We start from the raw sequence: 15068 nt of genomic DNA, 5'->3' as shown, positions 1-15068 counted from the left end.
ACCTTACTGGATAGCTGCCAAGAAGTATCATCCATGCGCAAGTCTCTTAGGACTTCTTTTTCCCACTCCCCCGCATGGCCGCAAGCTCCCTTTTCTGCCTCCAATGCAGCCCTATCAAAATACATTTCTCCTAAATAAGGTTAATTTGCCTGTGAAAATTTACTTTGGTAGGGTGTTTTATTCTAGTAAAATGAATGTATTCAAAGGGAAAAAAGCTTTGTATCTTAGTGAAAGGCTATTTTTCTTTGTAGCTCTAGCCAGCTTATGAAAATTGTCATAAGAATCATGGGTTTGGGTTTTACATACCCTCAAAACTCACTTAGACATTCATACAGGCACATATAGTTTTAGCTTCAGAGCAAACATGGAAAGTTTTGGTCATAGGAAAAGGCATTTTTGGAAAGTTTTGCAGCTCATCAAGATGTGTAGTCCAAAAATGGTGATGCTGCTATATCTTTTTGAGAAAAAAGCCAAATAGGGACCTAAACTACTGTCAGTAATTCTGGGATTTTGCTAGTGATGTTCTTGAATCTACAAAGACTTTAAGAGGAAACATGTCTGTAGCTAACCCATCCCAGAGAAGAAAGAGTTTGCAACAATGTTTCCTGCATGGTCTCACAGAATCACAGAATGGTAGGGTTGGAAGGGACCTCTGGAGATCACCTAGTCCAACCCCCTGCCAGAGCAGGGTCACCTAGAGCAGGTTGCACAGGAACGCGTCCAGGCGGGTTTGGAATGTCTCCAGAGACGGAGACTCCACCACCTCCCTGGGCAGCCTGTTCCAGTGCTCTGCCACCCTCAAAGTAAAGAAGTTCCTCCTCATGTTTAGACGGAACCTCCTATGTTCACGTCTGTGCCCGTTACCCCTTGTGCTGTCACTGGGCAGGACAAGAGGTAACAGGCACAAACTTCAACAATAGCAGTGAGGGATCTCCAATAGCAGTGAGGGGTCTGGAGAACAAGTCTTACAAGGAGCGACTGAGGGAGCTGGGGCTGGGGCTGTTTAGCCTGGAGAAGAGGAGGCTGAGGGAAGACCTTATCACTCTCTACAGCTGCCTGAAAGGAGGTTGTAGCCAGGTGGAGGTTGGTCTCTTCACCCGAGCAACAAGCAGGACAAGAGGGAATGGCCTCAAGTTGTGCCAGGGGAGGTTTAGATTGGATATTATGAAAAATTTCTACCTTGGGTTATTAAGCATTAGAACAGGCTGCCCAGGGAAGTGGTGGAATCATCATCCCTGGAGGTATTTAAAGGACAGGTAGACACGGTGCTTAGGGACATGGTTTAGTGATCGTTTTTTGTTGGTTGAACTCAATGATCTGAAAGGTTCCTTCCTAGACAATTCTATGATTCTATGATTCTATAAATGAGAGTTGCTAATTGTTTAATCCCCCTAAACTTTTGTCTCTCTGTGCTGTAAGTGACTTAGCCTGCAGCAGGCTCCAGTCTAGGCTGGAATTTTTAGTCCCTAGCCGTCTGCCTGACAGTTTTTTTGTGATACATTTCCCTTAGTGATCTTCTTCTTAGGTTATCACAGTTTGCCACAAAAATAAGCCCAAGTCCAAAGCCAGCATTTGAGCTCTCTGTACTTTGGTCCTTGTTTTTATCTGTAAGGGGCACTGAAGTGAAACCAGCTAAACCTCCAGTTTTGGAGTTCAAAGTTGAGACTGCCATCTGTATCTCAGCTGCATGGTTTGGGCATGTCTCTTAGTTTTTTTAAGTGCCGAAACATGTTCTTTACCCCTGACATTCATTCTTTCCCTCTGTTTGTAGGTTGAGGAATCACGTAATTACTGCCTCAGGGTTTCCATCCTCTGGGCAACGCTGTGCCCTCCCATAAAGAAAGGTCTTTCTGTTCAAACAGAAGTGCTCGAAGTGGGTGGGTTACCTTTGCTTCTTGCCTTGTGTTTCTTTCCCTATAAAATGAACATTTCCTCCAGAGCTGCTTAAGGCTAAGAGAGGTGAGTCATAAGTCTCACTTTACTGTGCAAGTCTTTACATGGACATTAATTAGGATGAGGTACCAGTTATTCTCTGAGCTTCATTTTCCTTTTCCCACCAAACCATACATTGCCATCAATGCTGCGACAACCACCTGGATTCCCAGTTTCTCCAAACTGCTGTTAAACCAGCCGGACTGTGTAAAATGGCCATACCTGAGGCCCTATTTCATGGTGACAGCAGCATAACAGGACCTTCATCTCAACCATAAGGACTGATCCAGTCATGTCGTTGTCTGGACATGGCCCCTGCTGGCATTTTCCTTGGCACAAAAGCAGTGTAACCCCAAACTGCCACAGGGAGTAGCTGGCAGAGATGGAATGCAGCAGCCTCCGCTGCTCCTCCTGGACAGTCAGGCTTCTTTGTCCGTGCAATGGGCTTAGAGAAACAAATGGCTTACTTTTATGAACATTAAGCTGCAGGTTGCTCCCAGGCTCCTTGCTGGTTGCTAATGTGGCTGTCGGTTGGGTAAAGCTTGAGTAAGGATTATCATCTGCTGGAGCAGAAAGGCCTGTTTTATCCCCTGGCAGGTCTGCAGTGGGAAAGGAGCACTGGGAAACTGCAGGGAAAGGACCTGGAGCCTTTTTACCGGGGGAGGTGAAATCAAAGCGGGGCGTTTGGAAAAGGCCCACAGGAGATGAGTGCACCAGCTCAGTGCGGGGAATGTGCTGTGGGAGATGTACCGTACCATGGTCCCAAAGGTCAGAAAAAATGGTCCAGATGAAGAAGGACCCAGGGACATCAGTGTCGCCTCCCTTGGTAGTTTTATCGACAGATTGGTGAAAGTCGGAGTGAGGTGACTACAGAGGCTGTGTGTGCGCACACAGATGCCTGTATATATGACTGCTGGTGCTACACCTCGCGTTTTCAAACACTGTACAGCTGCTCTGACAATAACATTCGAGTGATTTCCTCGGGTCTCTTTCCTTTTAAAAGCAAATGATTTAAAAATGATAAAACATATTTGACACCCTTGATTGCATCCCAAATCACCAATCTAATGAGTTAAGAGTCTGAACAACAGCTCAAGGAAACCAAAGGAAATTTTGTATTACTTGCAGACGACAACTGCCCAGAAAATGGAACGGGCACTAAGGAATAAGTGAGATGGAAAAAATCTGATCCTCCTCATTAAACTGCTCACTCTTCAACAACAGATGGTGTGTTTACGAGTGTTTGCCGTTAAGAAAGTCAGGGCCCTGGACCAAAGAGAAAATATAAGCCACATTTAACTACTTGCATATGTTGACTTTTGGAATCATTTCCAGTCAGATATAATGTCAGACATCTCTATATGCTGACCCCTTGGTTTTGTTTGCCTGTGCTCTTTCATTTGTTTGTCATTATGTTTGTCCTGTGACCCAACATGACAGCAAACTGTTCAGCACTGTTTTACCATAAATAGTAAACAAGCTCGGACAGCTACTTGAAAGAAAGGAGAGCTGCAGCTCGTGGGAGATTTTGTATAGCAGAGACATTTCAATACAGGCAGGTGGGAACAATTATTATGCCTCTCTCTAACTCTGTTCAAATAACTGTGCCAATTTGCATCACTCAAAATTTATTTTACGGTGTTGCCTGTCTGTTTCAGAGTGATGGAGATTTTTTTAAACCTCAACTAAAATTTTCTAATAATCACGCTAAGCAAAAATATGTTGTTTTGCCATCCTAAAAACCCTTGCCTATGCAAATGCCTTGGGTGTGTACCATCCAGATCATACAGACACATGTATTCACATATGTCTATATATCTGTGCATATAGATATATATTTTTTATTCAGTTGTGGCTATTTTTCATTCTACCCTGCCACATTCAAATGGCTCTGACTTGGAGAACATGTTAGTGTTGGGGAGGGAGGAGAAATACGGCTTTATGCTTAAAGCAGCAATTCTCAGCACTGGAGAGCTGGATTGGCATTCTGTTTTTACATGGAGTTCCCACACGATGCCATGTGACGTAGGATGCTTTTCCCGGCTGGCTGTTGAGACACATTTACACCTCAGATTGCTGTCAGGAACCTGCAGGGCAGCTTCTGTGCTCTCCCGGGAGTACCTGCAGCAGGCCAGCGCTGCGCTGCCCGCCGCTTCCATCTAGCAGCTTCTTCTGCCCCCAGATCCCACTCTGCAGACACGCAGCACCAAGGGGAGGGAGGAATTGCCTTTTGTAACTGGATTTTCAGTCCCATCTGACAAAAGTCAGATAACATCTGAACCAATGCTCTAATGACTGGGCTCTTGGATTTAAGAATGTATGTCAGAATGGACTCCCCCACTCCCCTCCCCATCAGTACATTTTGTCATATCATTGCGTTAGGGATTTCTTCTGTGTATTTTCTGCTGAGCTCTCTGATTCTTCTGTCTATGCTACAATAGCTTGAAATTGGTCTTGGCTGCAGGGAGACATATTCCCCCTGCCACTCCATGCACAATTTGTACATATGCCCTCCCAAGAAACGGAGACCACGTTCAAAATGGCTGTTACTTTGATTCCCTCAGCTCTTGCCACAAGCACACCAGCAGCACCTGTAGCTCCTCTTCCAAGGTAAGCAGAACACCAGGTTAAAGAGCGTTCCTTCCCTAGAAGAGAGCTAGGACTTTGCTTTTTAGAGCTGAGCTCCCTCTGCCATGCATCACCACCTGGAACCCACCACCGCTGCTAGAGATGCTGATGGGCAAAACTGATGTTCCCGGTTACTTTGTCGAGGCTGTGCTAGTACGATTTGCTTCGGAGTTTGGCTCATGTACCACCTGCTGTCACCATCAAAACAAATTCTTTAATATTAGATGAATCCCAAAGGTGTTCCTGAAAGAATAAAAAAAAAAATCAGCCACATACTGTCTTTACTGGAAGCAATAAAATTATTTCCATTAATATATTATTAAATCTCGGTCTTCTATTCCGCAGTGAAGAAAAGGGAAAGTTATCTCGTAAGCAGGATTTTTCTAAGATTTTTTTTGAAACAGCTTCACAGCCTCACCCCTGTCACTGATACTGTCAAATTGGCATACTGTATACGTTGAAACGCTGTGCACTGCACAGCCGTAAATCCCACATGGATTTATCCAGCAGGCTTAGTGTCATTAGCCCCCGCTACAGACAGGCTGCAGTGCTGAACGAGCACATAACTTGACAGAGGTCATACAAGGTAGCAAAGACCTCGCAAGAGAGCACAGGTTTCATAACAGCCTCTCATTTTCTGAGCATTGCTGGGTAAGCAGCCGGGATGCAACGTGCTCTCCCTATCATTTCCCTTTGCCTTCAACTGTCTCTATTTAGGAATGCATCTGTGCAACATTCTGGGGAAGCAAAGGCATTTATCAGGCATTTTGTTGTCTGTTTTCTGACCCCAAAAAGGCTACCTGTCATTTCCCAGAGCCATTGACAAATCGCCGTTGTGACTGTTTTTAATATTCGTTGTAATTGTGTTAATGTGTTTGCTGAGCGAGCACTCCTAGCCTGTGCTGACCGCTTGGAATTCAAAATTAGCACAGTAATTATATTTCACAGGCTACTGGTCGATGGGAAATTTCACCTCACTTGTGAATTTGCATGTTCTGAAATAGGTCGGCGAAGCAGATGGCTTTGAAAGAACAAGAAAAAAATAAAAAGGGCTGGGAGTCAGCCTCCTGTTTTGCTTATTAGATTAAGCCCTTGCCGACAGGGTGAGTGCTCACATCCAGTTAGGTGGTTCACTAGCGCTGAGTGAATCATCAAGAGTGTCTCTGGAATTTTCCTGGAGGGTATTTTCTGGGTAGCTTCCAGGAGTATTTCTGTGCAGTGCATCCGGAACCACCGGCTTGTTATTCACCGCAGCTCCATCAGGGAGTTGGAAAAGAGCAGCAGATGAGCCTGACATCTAAGAATCTGAGGGCAGAGGAAAAACAGTTTTTCATTACCACGATGCTGAAGTTGTAATTAAATATAGGTGTTGCCAACTGCAAGATCTGTTAGGTAACTGAGCAAACATTATCTGTGGGGAAGCAAGATTGGCCTGAGGTATTTTTCTCACTTCTGTGGACACAAGCAAAAGCACCAACATCCCTATTAAAGTCCTTCTTTATCATTTCAATCCCACCAATTAAGGGCAGTCTCAGCAAGTTAAAGCCCCTTAAAGAACACAAACAGCAGCCCGCTGTATTCCTCCAGTGTTTCACATGTTATGAGGCCAATTTTCCCATAGACGATGGTGGACTGAAAGACAAATAAAACCACTGCAGGGACACACAACCTACTTCTGCCAGTGCTTTCACGCTGTGTGTTGTATGGATTTGCCACTTGCTGTTTTATCTTTTACTTACCTCCCTTCCTACGTACCCACAAACACTTGATTTATCTCTCAGTTTAATAACATCAACAAAGAAGAACAGAGCTGCTTTAACGACCAGCTGTATTTTTGGAAGAAGCCAGCAGTCATGCATAGCCAACTTGCATACGGAGTCTCTTGCTCGGTGCAGAGGCAGTACCATACGGAAACCTGTCATGATGCCTCTTTATGTTACCTCTCCACTATGAAATGTACTCAGAAATACCACATGGCCACAATATCTCTCTGCAGATACAACTGCACCGCCAGCCATGGATATCTGGAGGCAACCCATGGGCTCCTGATACGAAGATGGAAGTCCTTTCCACATAAGCTGAAGGAGAAGCTCTGTTGGCCTTATAGTGAACACAGGTCATGCTCATTAGGTGGCTGATCATGGAGTTCAGAGGTACTTAAGTATCAAAATCAAGGCTTTTAGTTTCCTATGTAATAAATTTACCTGGATGTGCCAATGCTGTAATACCCTCTTTTTCATTCCTCAAAGTCTGCAAGAGAAAAACATGACATGATGTTTTCCTGATTGTTTGTTGTGCTCCTGCCTGTATGCCACAGAGAGAGCCCACGTGAACAACCATGTGTATGTAAAGATGTTCCTAGGAAAAGCCTAACCCAAGAACTGAGTTTTGTTTTTCAATCAGAAAGCAATTAGTAATAACACCATTTTCTTCTCTTAGGAAATAAGCTCCACCATCTAAGCAGACTACCTGAAACAGGTATGAATGCAACACTTACAGATCTCTGCCCATCAATAGCACCTCGGTCTCATGTAAACTCAGCCAAAAGCCAGAGGCTTTTGTGTGTGCTGGTTTATCTGTGCTCTAATTTTATGCTAAACATTGCAAAAAATCAAGAACTGATTGTTTATTTATAATTAATGGGGAGTTTTTCCCAGCACTAAGCAATGAATTTCTTAATGACATTCAAATCAAGCGTACATTGTGATGGAAACGGAGGATTCTTTTCATAAATATATCAATAATCTTTGTTAGTGGCAGCCTGGTGGCTTGCCTTGTCTGACAATCTGCTCACAGTGTATGATTTCTTGTTTTGTTATTTTGATTCCCATTTGATTTATATATAGAAAAAATAGTGTATCAATGTACAAAGAATGTATCCATGTCAAATGATTAAATCATGAGGTCGATACGAACTGCAGAACAATAGGATGCCTTCAGTAGTTCTTCTTATCATCAGCCTTTAAGAATGGATAAAAACATCTTACAAAATTCACAAATGTTATCGAGGAAAAACGTGACATAATGCTGTCAGCAAAGCCATGTAAAGAAAAGCTAAAAGGAGAGGGGGAAAAAAGGAAGAAAAAAACAAAGGTACTTGATGCTGCATCTCAGATTCTTCTGCCCTTGTAATTGTTTCCAATGGACTGTGAATTTGTTCTTAAATTTTTCAAGGAGCTTAATTCTTCAATACAGCAGAAAGGCAAATAAGACTATAATAATTAATCATGCTATTTCACTATGTTTAACACTGTAGCTAGAGCAGCTAAAAAAAAATATAGCTATGTTTTTACTCTTTTCTTGGAGTCTTTTTTTCAGTGATTTTTGTACTGAAGCCAGGCACTTTTTTATCTGCCATCTTACCTACAGAACCAGCCTTCAACAGACAACCCACCACAGCCCCAGCAACCCCACCCCTCGTGGGTGATTGTCATCTCATGAGAATGGAGCAAGACCTGAAGGTTTGAAGTCATATTTACATTCTTGTGAGAACAAAGAGAAGAGGCTGAAAATGAGATTACCCTGAAAGATACCTGGATGCTTTGACTGTATTAAAAAGTGATGGGTATCACTGGCAGCCCTTGTAAGAGATTTCCTTGAGAAATGAACAAGAATTGGAGGAAGAAAGATAACACTAATTTGCAGACATTTGGTATTTTAAGGGTTTGTGCAATCTGGAATGACTCTGTACCCATGGCAGGGCCTGCTGGTGCAGAGTCACCCAGACTTTTGCTACAGGTCCAGAGGTCTGGCTCAAAACTCATGCTTGTCCCATACAGACTAGCTACAATCGGTTTCTTTAGGTGGTGAATCAAAAGCAAGTCAACATGGTGCTATCATATCTCCAGCTGTCAGCTGCAGAAACTATCTCGCCTGGACTACTTGGCCTGATGTGTCACCAGTGGGCAGGATGTGCCTTCTCTGTGTCATCTGTGTTCAGAATAATGACAAGAAGACAGAGTATGGAGGAGCTCTGATGCATGAAGCACAAAGCAATCATAAAGCATACATTTTACATAGAAAATAAATTTCCCCCGGTCTCCTACTGCAGAGATACGGAAACACTGAGGATCTGAAACATACCCAGCACAGCGCTCGGCTCACAAGGAGTCCTCTGACCTCATAAAATATTTGGAAAAAGGAGCACGTGCAAGAGGCAGGACAATAAATATCACTGCTTTTGCAAGAGAAATCCAATGCTTAACACAGGCAAAGTAACAGCAAATAGGAGCTGCTTGCATTCAGCCCACTCCCCAAAATTGGACTTATCCTTACCAAATAGTCTAGACTGAAAAACATTCATGTGAAGAAATGGCAATTTTAGGATTTATTGAAGCATATGAGAAGGCAGGGCCACAGTTACGCACCGTTGCTTCTGCCAGGTATCAGAGTTCAAGCCACACCGAACTCTTCATCACCTGGAGTTCAGCCTGAGCAAGGTTGGCATCAGTGGTTTGTGAAAGGCAAAGGGCATGGCTGACCAGGCCTCGCTCTTCAGTAGTGTAATTTCTAGGGCTCCTAGCCCAGATTTTGCTGGCCTCCCTGATAACTGCCAATTTATTTATATTAAATTCCTATTTTATTTTTCATTTTCAAATGTCATAGAGAAAGAATGAATCAGTCAGTCAGCAAGACTGACAGACAGCAAATATCTCCAGGGAAGACAGTGATCTGTACCATTGCTATTGACTTCATTTGTCTGACTTGATTTGACAGTCTAGGCTGCTTTATTCCCTTCTGCCTTTTGCACAAGGAGCATCTAGAGCTTGAATTCATCTGGTTTCATGCAAGATACCATCTGATCATCCCCAGGTATGTGTTTCAAAGTTCTCTCACGGGTGGGTCACAGGTCCAGAGCCTTATATCCTCACTGGGAGCTGGGGCATGTTTGACATGTATCTGGAGTAGAGCTTTTGGTGCAATTTTTTTTCAAAGGGAGCCTAGTTCCCATGTGGTAAGCAATTCTGTCTACCAGAAGTGGGAATGACCAGGGGGTTCATTTCAACGCTACATTACTGTACCACATCAAAATGCAACTGTAGATGCAGCCACAGATAAGGCATTTCATGTTACTACCCATGCATACTAACCATGTATGAGATCACATTGTTCAACCTTATCTATCTGAAACAAGAGCAAATAACAAAAAAGGACTCAGATTAAGGAATGCGCTCTTTGGAGATGTCTTTATTTCCCCCAGATGACATCAGTGGCATGGGTTGTTTGGAAATACTGTGGAGAAGTCTGAAGGAATAAAATCTAGAAAAAGCATGGAAAATACCTTAGTGATAAAGCATTCAAGAATCTCTCCAGAGCCTCTTGTAGTTTATGAATATTAATGGACTTTGTGAATGGTATTGTGTTTTACAGGCTGCACGCTGTTTATAAGAAGCCCTGGGAGTTAGGGTTAGAGTTAGAAAGAAGCAAGTGAACAGGATATTGCCGTCCTTTGCAAAACCCCTGTCAAGGCACGTCGCAGCTGCCTGTTCCCAAACAGCACAGGGACTTTTTTAGTATCTAAGAATGTGGACCAAGGAGGCACATCCACTCCTGCTTTCTTAAAAAAAAGATAAACCCTGCTTCTCACATTCGTCTAGAAAAACAGCAAGTCACCTGCTTTCTTCTGTTTGGGAATGTCCAGAACCTGTAGGAGTTGATGCACTGAGGAAATGGAAAAGCTTTTAAGGTATTTTGGTGATCACAGAAGTTTTACACTGAGGCTCTAAACTGATTCAATAAATACTGTACTCTTCAGTGGGTTGTCATTTCAAACAGGTTTTATTCAGCAGGTCTAGGATCCCATGAGTCATTTCTCCAGCTCCTTATTCTCTGACTGAGGTTTGCAAATAAATATTTCTCCAGCTTGCTACTCCAAGACAATACCCAGGAGTGCCCCAGAACTCTCCAGCTACCTTCATCCATATTTCTGAGAAGTGGTTTCTATGGGGAGGAGGAGTTCTGTTGTCCTCTGCTTTTTACTTTTTAGTGTGTTCTCACTACAGCTGGCCATACTCTGAAATTAGTTGGGTTCAGCAGAAATCTTAAAAAAATTCCAACCCTAAAGATTTCCATGTGTGTTTTTTCCCCCAAATTTCCCAAATCTTTGGTGAAAAGCTGGATAAGACAGAAAAAAAAAGAAGTAGAAAATAATTTTATCTTTAGTAGATGAACACAAAATTTCCACTTGACAAATCATTTGGCTTTCAGAGTTTTTACAACCTCTATACAAAATCTGTCAATATCAGATGATTCCTTCTTAAATGGTCTTCACCATATTTTTATTTGTATCTCATCCCAAAATGTTGCGGGCTATTCCAGTTCTATTTCTGAGTTGGGATCTTATTTACTTTATTCCCCACGTCAATTCAGAAATTCTTGAACATAACAGGTTTGGGTTTTTTGAAACATCAGTTATGAAAACTAAAGTGTTTTCCCAGCCTGCTCCTTGTTCATGTATCCAAGCAGCTGGTCCCTCACCTCGCTGTTTCCCCATGCAGCCCACTCGGAAAGAGGGGAAAGTGCCTGGCTGAGAAACAGAGGAAGAGGGCGGGTGCTGCGCAAAATGACTCTTGAGATTTTGTTCCAGAATAAGAGGAAGCAGGTGATTTTTCAAAATCTCCATCTTTCTCATCACAGACAAAATCCTGTTCCCTTCTGAGTTATTTCTTAGAGATTCTCTGTAAAAATGCCCCCTAATGGCTAATTGGCTTCTGCAAAAAGAGCAATTGATTTTGCAGAGGGATTTTGTCTGTGCTGTTGTGTCAGCTTGGGGTCTTAGTCCTGCTAAACCCAAACTCCCTGTTGCCCGAGCTGCCGACCTGCTGGCTTATGGCCTGCATCTAGACTTGAGTGAGCCAGTTGGCTTTCCAGGCAGAAACACAGATATAAAAGACTCTTGCTCCTCTATTACTAGGACACTATTACCTCCTTATAATTCAAGTGTTTCCCCTGGATTGAAAAGAAGCCAGCAATACAGCTGAGTAGGCACTATTTGGGGCGAGAGGTTTGAAGGAAATAGGGCAGCCCCCACTGGCACCCAGCAGGAGCTCTGCCGCACTACGGCTGCGTACTGAAACGAATGAGAACAGTCAACACCAGCTCATTGCCTTTGATCTTCCTTTGCAGGTAATTTATGAGAGTGTTTATGGTTTCTGTGTGCTCTTGAGCATGACACTGGCCAGCAATGGAGCTCAGACTGCAGGCTGACTTTTTATGCCACAGAAGAGCAAGAAAGCTCCCAGAAAAGCTCCAGGTAAAACCACATAATCCAGCATGTGGAAAATGGGGAAGGATAAATGGCTGAAATCAATGACCTTTAAAACTTATTTCCCATGCTTGGCAGTTCCTGCTGTGTTTTGTTAAGAATAGACAGTGGCAGGCAGGAGTTTGGGCAGGAGTGAGCCATGATTCAAGGCTGTAGTGAACACCATGTAAATCCTGTATCCATGTGCCTGCCTCCCTGAGCAGGATCAGGCTCTGGTGCTTATAGCTAGGTTCTGAATCTGTAGACAGACTGAATTTGATCTCCATTCTTCCACAGCAAATTAATATACTTTTGTAACATTCCAGAGCCCAAAACACCTGTTTTAGAGCTAAATCCCTGAGTGTTTCTGTCCTCTTTCTTCAGAGGGCTTGACATGTCACATTGCCTTCCCTTACAAAGGCAGTTATGCTCTGCAAAATGAGGATAAAATGCAGCTCCTGATAGAGTTGTGGTTTATATCCACTGAGCAGCTCTGCATGGGTGTTACCGGCATGCTGCTGAACTTGGAAGTTCTGGCTTTGCCTTAATTTGTCCTTTTACTTCAGGGCAATTCCTCCCCCCTCATCTTGCTTTTTTTCTTCTTCTTCAATTCTTTATTCGTTTCACCCCATTTGGACTAAAAAGCTTTCAGGCAAATACTGTCTCTTATTCCATGTTTGTAAAATCAGGCCCTCAGCTGAACTGCTGCCCTTACGAGCTATTACAATAGCAATAAGAGTGAAAATGAGAATACTTGCACATTATGGAAACACCAGTGGTAAATGCAATTCATGAGCTTTAACCTTCCTGCTACCTACAATTCTGTGTTGTTTCCGTTTCACAGAGCTACCTACACCTAGAGAGTTTTAATGTACCCATCCTGGAATATGCAGTTTTCGTCCAAACTCACCAGCCACCAGCTCTTTTCCTGTCAGGATACACCCTACTGGTACTGAGCAACATCTCCAGAGTTCCACATGACATCGACTGCTTGGGAACTAGCAAAATCGCATCTCCCTAATCCTCTAAGCTTGCTTGAACAGATTTGCTGGCACCGTGCCTGCGCTAGAGGACAGGAACATTTAAAATCACATAATTTTTTTGGCTCATTGAAATCGTTCTGTTGCCCTGTTTTTCCATTGCCATTCAGCCTGATTTGCAAGCAATTTTCTCAATGGAGCACTTCACAGATGTTGGGAGTACGCTGTGCTCAATACTGCATTCTAGCCATAAGCCTCATTGGTGTTGGTTTATTTTCTGGCACTGTCATCTCGCGAGTAACGCTTACCTTCCCAGGTTTTGGCACAAAGCATTTCCTACTTAGTCATCAGATGCCCACCGAAGCTTACTTCATTCAGACAGATTCCCTACTTCTTTTTTTATAGCTCACTTTCAGGATTCGTTTCTGCTTGTTAATGCAAGCCTCCGAGCATGCTGCTGCTGTGCATTTTTAAACACTTACCCAAATGTCATCTCTATTATTTCCAAACTCTCAGACTCTTTGGGGATAGCTTAGATGCAAATGAGCTGTCAAAGAAAGATTACTTGAACCAACATTCAGAATGACAAAAGGCTTACAGACTGCATGCACAGCACACGGCTTCCAGCTTCCCAGTCAGCCGTTACTTGCCAAAACCAAGGGTTTATACACAGTCCAAAAAACTGTTCAGCTTTGTTACAACAGGGCATGGTTTTTCTCCATTGAAAGATTAAAGCTCTCAGATCTAAGAAAATCCTGATTTCCATGGCTTCTCAGCTGTTCCTCAGCTACTCATTCAAACCACGCTTTCTTTGTACCTGAAAATGCACCTTAGAGCCCGCTGTCCTCTGCACGGTGGAGTTGTTTCTCCCTGTCAGTCACACAGTTTTAAGGGGTTGTGTCACAGATAGATTAAAGAAAAACTGTACTCACCTTACCCTGTGCAGCAACCTGAGAAACAGCAAGCTCTGACAGAACAACCCGGGACCTCTGTTCCAAAATGGAGGCCCACATTCAAGAGGCTCCATGAGGAGGTGCAGTGCAGTCATCGAACGCAAAGGCATCATTTTGTGGAGTCCAGCTTTCTAACTGCAGATGGCACCCCTGATTCTGCTACGGTGACATACATTTTGCTGAAGAGCTGATTTCTTCAGCAGGAAATAAGAGAGCTCCAGAGGCTGAGCAATTGAAACCAAATCCTGACCTGCTTTAACACTGTCTCAGCGTTACACACAGGAGATACATACACTCAAGCACTCATTAAAATGGCATAGCAAGCCAAATTTGTCTCTCATACAACTACTGACGTCAACAGAAGGCCCACTGTGTTTGAACAGCAGCTGTCACAATTTGTTCCCTGAATAATATTTAGCCCAAATTAAACCTGGATAGAGGCAGCAGGTATTTTGCAAATATTCTGTTCTTGCAATGAGCATTGAGCAAGTCCTGGAAGAGCAGGGTTTGGGGGCTGCACAAGATATGCTTAGCTCGGATTTCCTCTGTCCACACAGAACTCTTCCCTCCCCATGCTGGCAGTGGTCCAAATGATGTCTTTTTCAGCAAGATAGTCAAATACAGTTTTAAAAGTAAATACATACATTGCATTTTTCATCTCAAGAGCCTAAAATATGCAGCTGGGCATTAATTAATCGGCACGGCACCTCTGCAAGGTAAAGAAATATTTTTATCCCCTGTGTGGAAACTGAGGCACGAGGAAGTGGAGTATCTTATAAAAGGTCAAAAAAGAAGTTCATCACAAGAGAAAAGAGTTTGCCTAATTGGTGATAACTGTGGGCTAAGAAATACTCCATGTAATTGACGAAGATGTGTTCTGCGTTTTTCATTATTTATTCCTGCTGAGAAATGCTCTTTGCCCACAAACTGCAGCACCAAGACTGAATGTTAATCACTATGTCATACCCCCTTGGTCCTCAGCCCAAATCACTGCAGTCTGTTACCCCTGCCAGTACATTTTTTAGCTTTATGGCATGGAAGCTTCAGGTTTTAAAACAGCCAAGACTCTGGCCCAGAGTATCTTCAGAGACAACACCAAAGAAATGTTGCAGTGTGGTCAAACTTACATGCTGTACACTGTTGTCTTGCAGGAAAGTATTATTCAACTGGATAAAAAGGAGTCATATGTCAAGTGCTGATGCTGCTGTTCACAGCATATGGAAAGGGAAGAGCATTGTTCTCACATGTATGTCACTATCCTTGAATGTGTGTAGTGGGGGAACCCTCGGTATTTCCAAGCTTATGGATTCCTTCTCACATCTGAAATAGGGC

The 15068-nt window shown here is 43.2% G+C and overlaps 1 long non-coding RNA gene across 1 annotated transcript; it reads right to left on the bottom strand.

Annotated features, from left to right (window-relative positions):
* Positions 1 to 571: 571 nt before the first annotated feature.
* Positions 572 to 14123, bottom strand: LOC128905304 (uncharacterized). The gene is made up of 3 exons (XR_008464830.1): positions 13764 to 14123; positions 6765 to 13721; positions 572 to 5865 (listed from the first exon to the last, which is right to left on the bottom strand). It is a non-coding gene; the product is annotated as an uncharacterized LOC128905304 (long non-coding RNA).
* Between the last annotated feature and the right edge of the window lie 945 nt (positions 14124 to 15068).

The sequence above is a fragment of the Rissa tridactyla genome, chromosome 2 (assembly GCF_028500815.1).
Source record: "Rissa tridactyla isolate bRisTri1 chromosome 2, bRisTri1.patW.cur.20221130, whole genome shotgun sequence".
NCBI lineage: Eukaryota > Metazoa > Chordata > Aves > Charadriiformes > Laridae > Rissa > Rissa tridactyla.
Note: the sequence above shows the minus strand (reverse complement) of the source record. Positions and strands in the feature narration are given on the sequence as shown.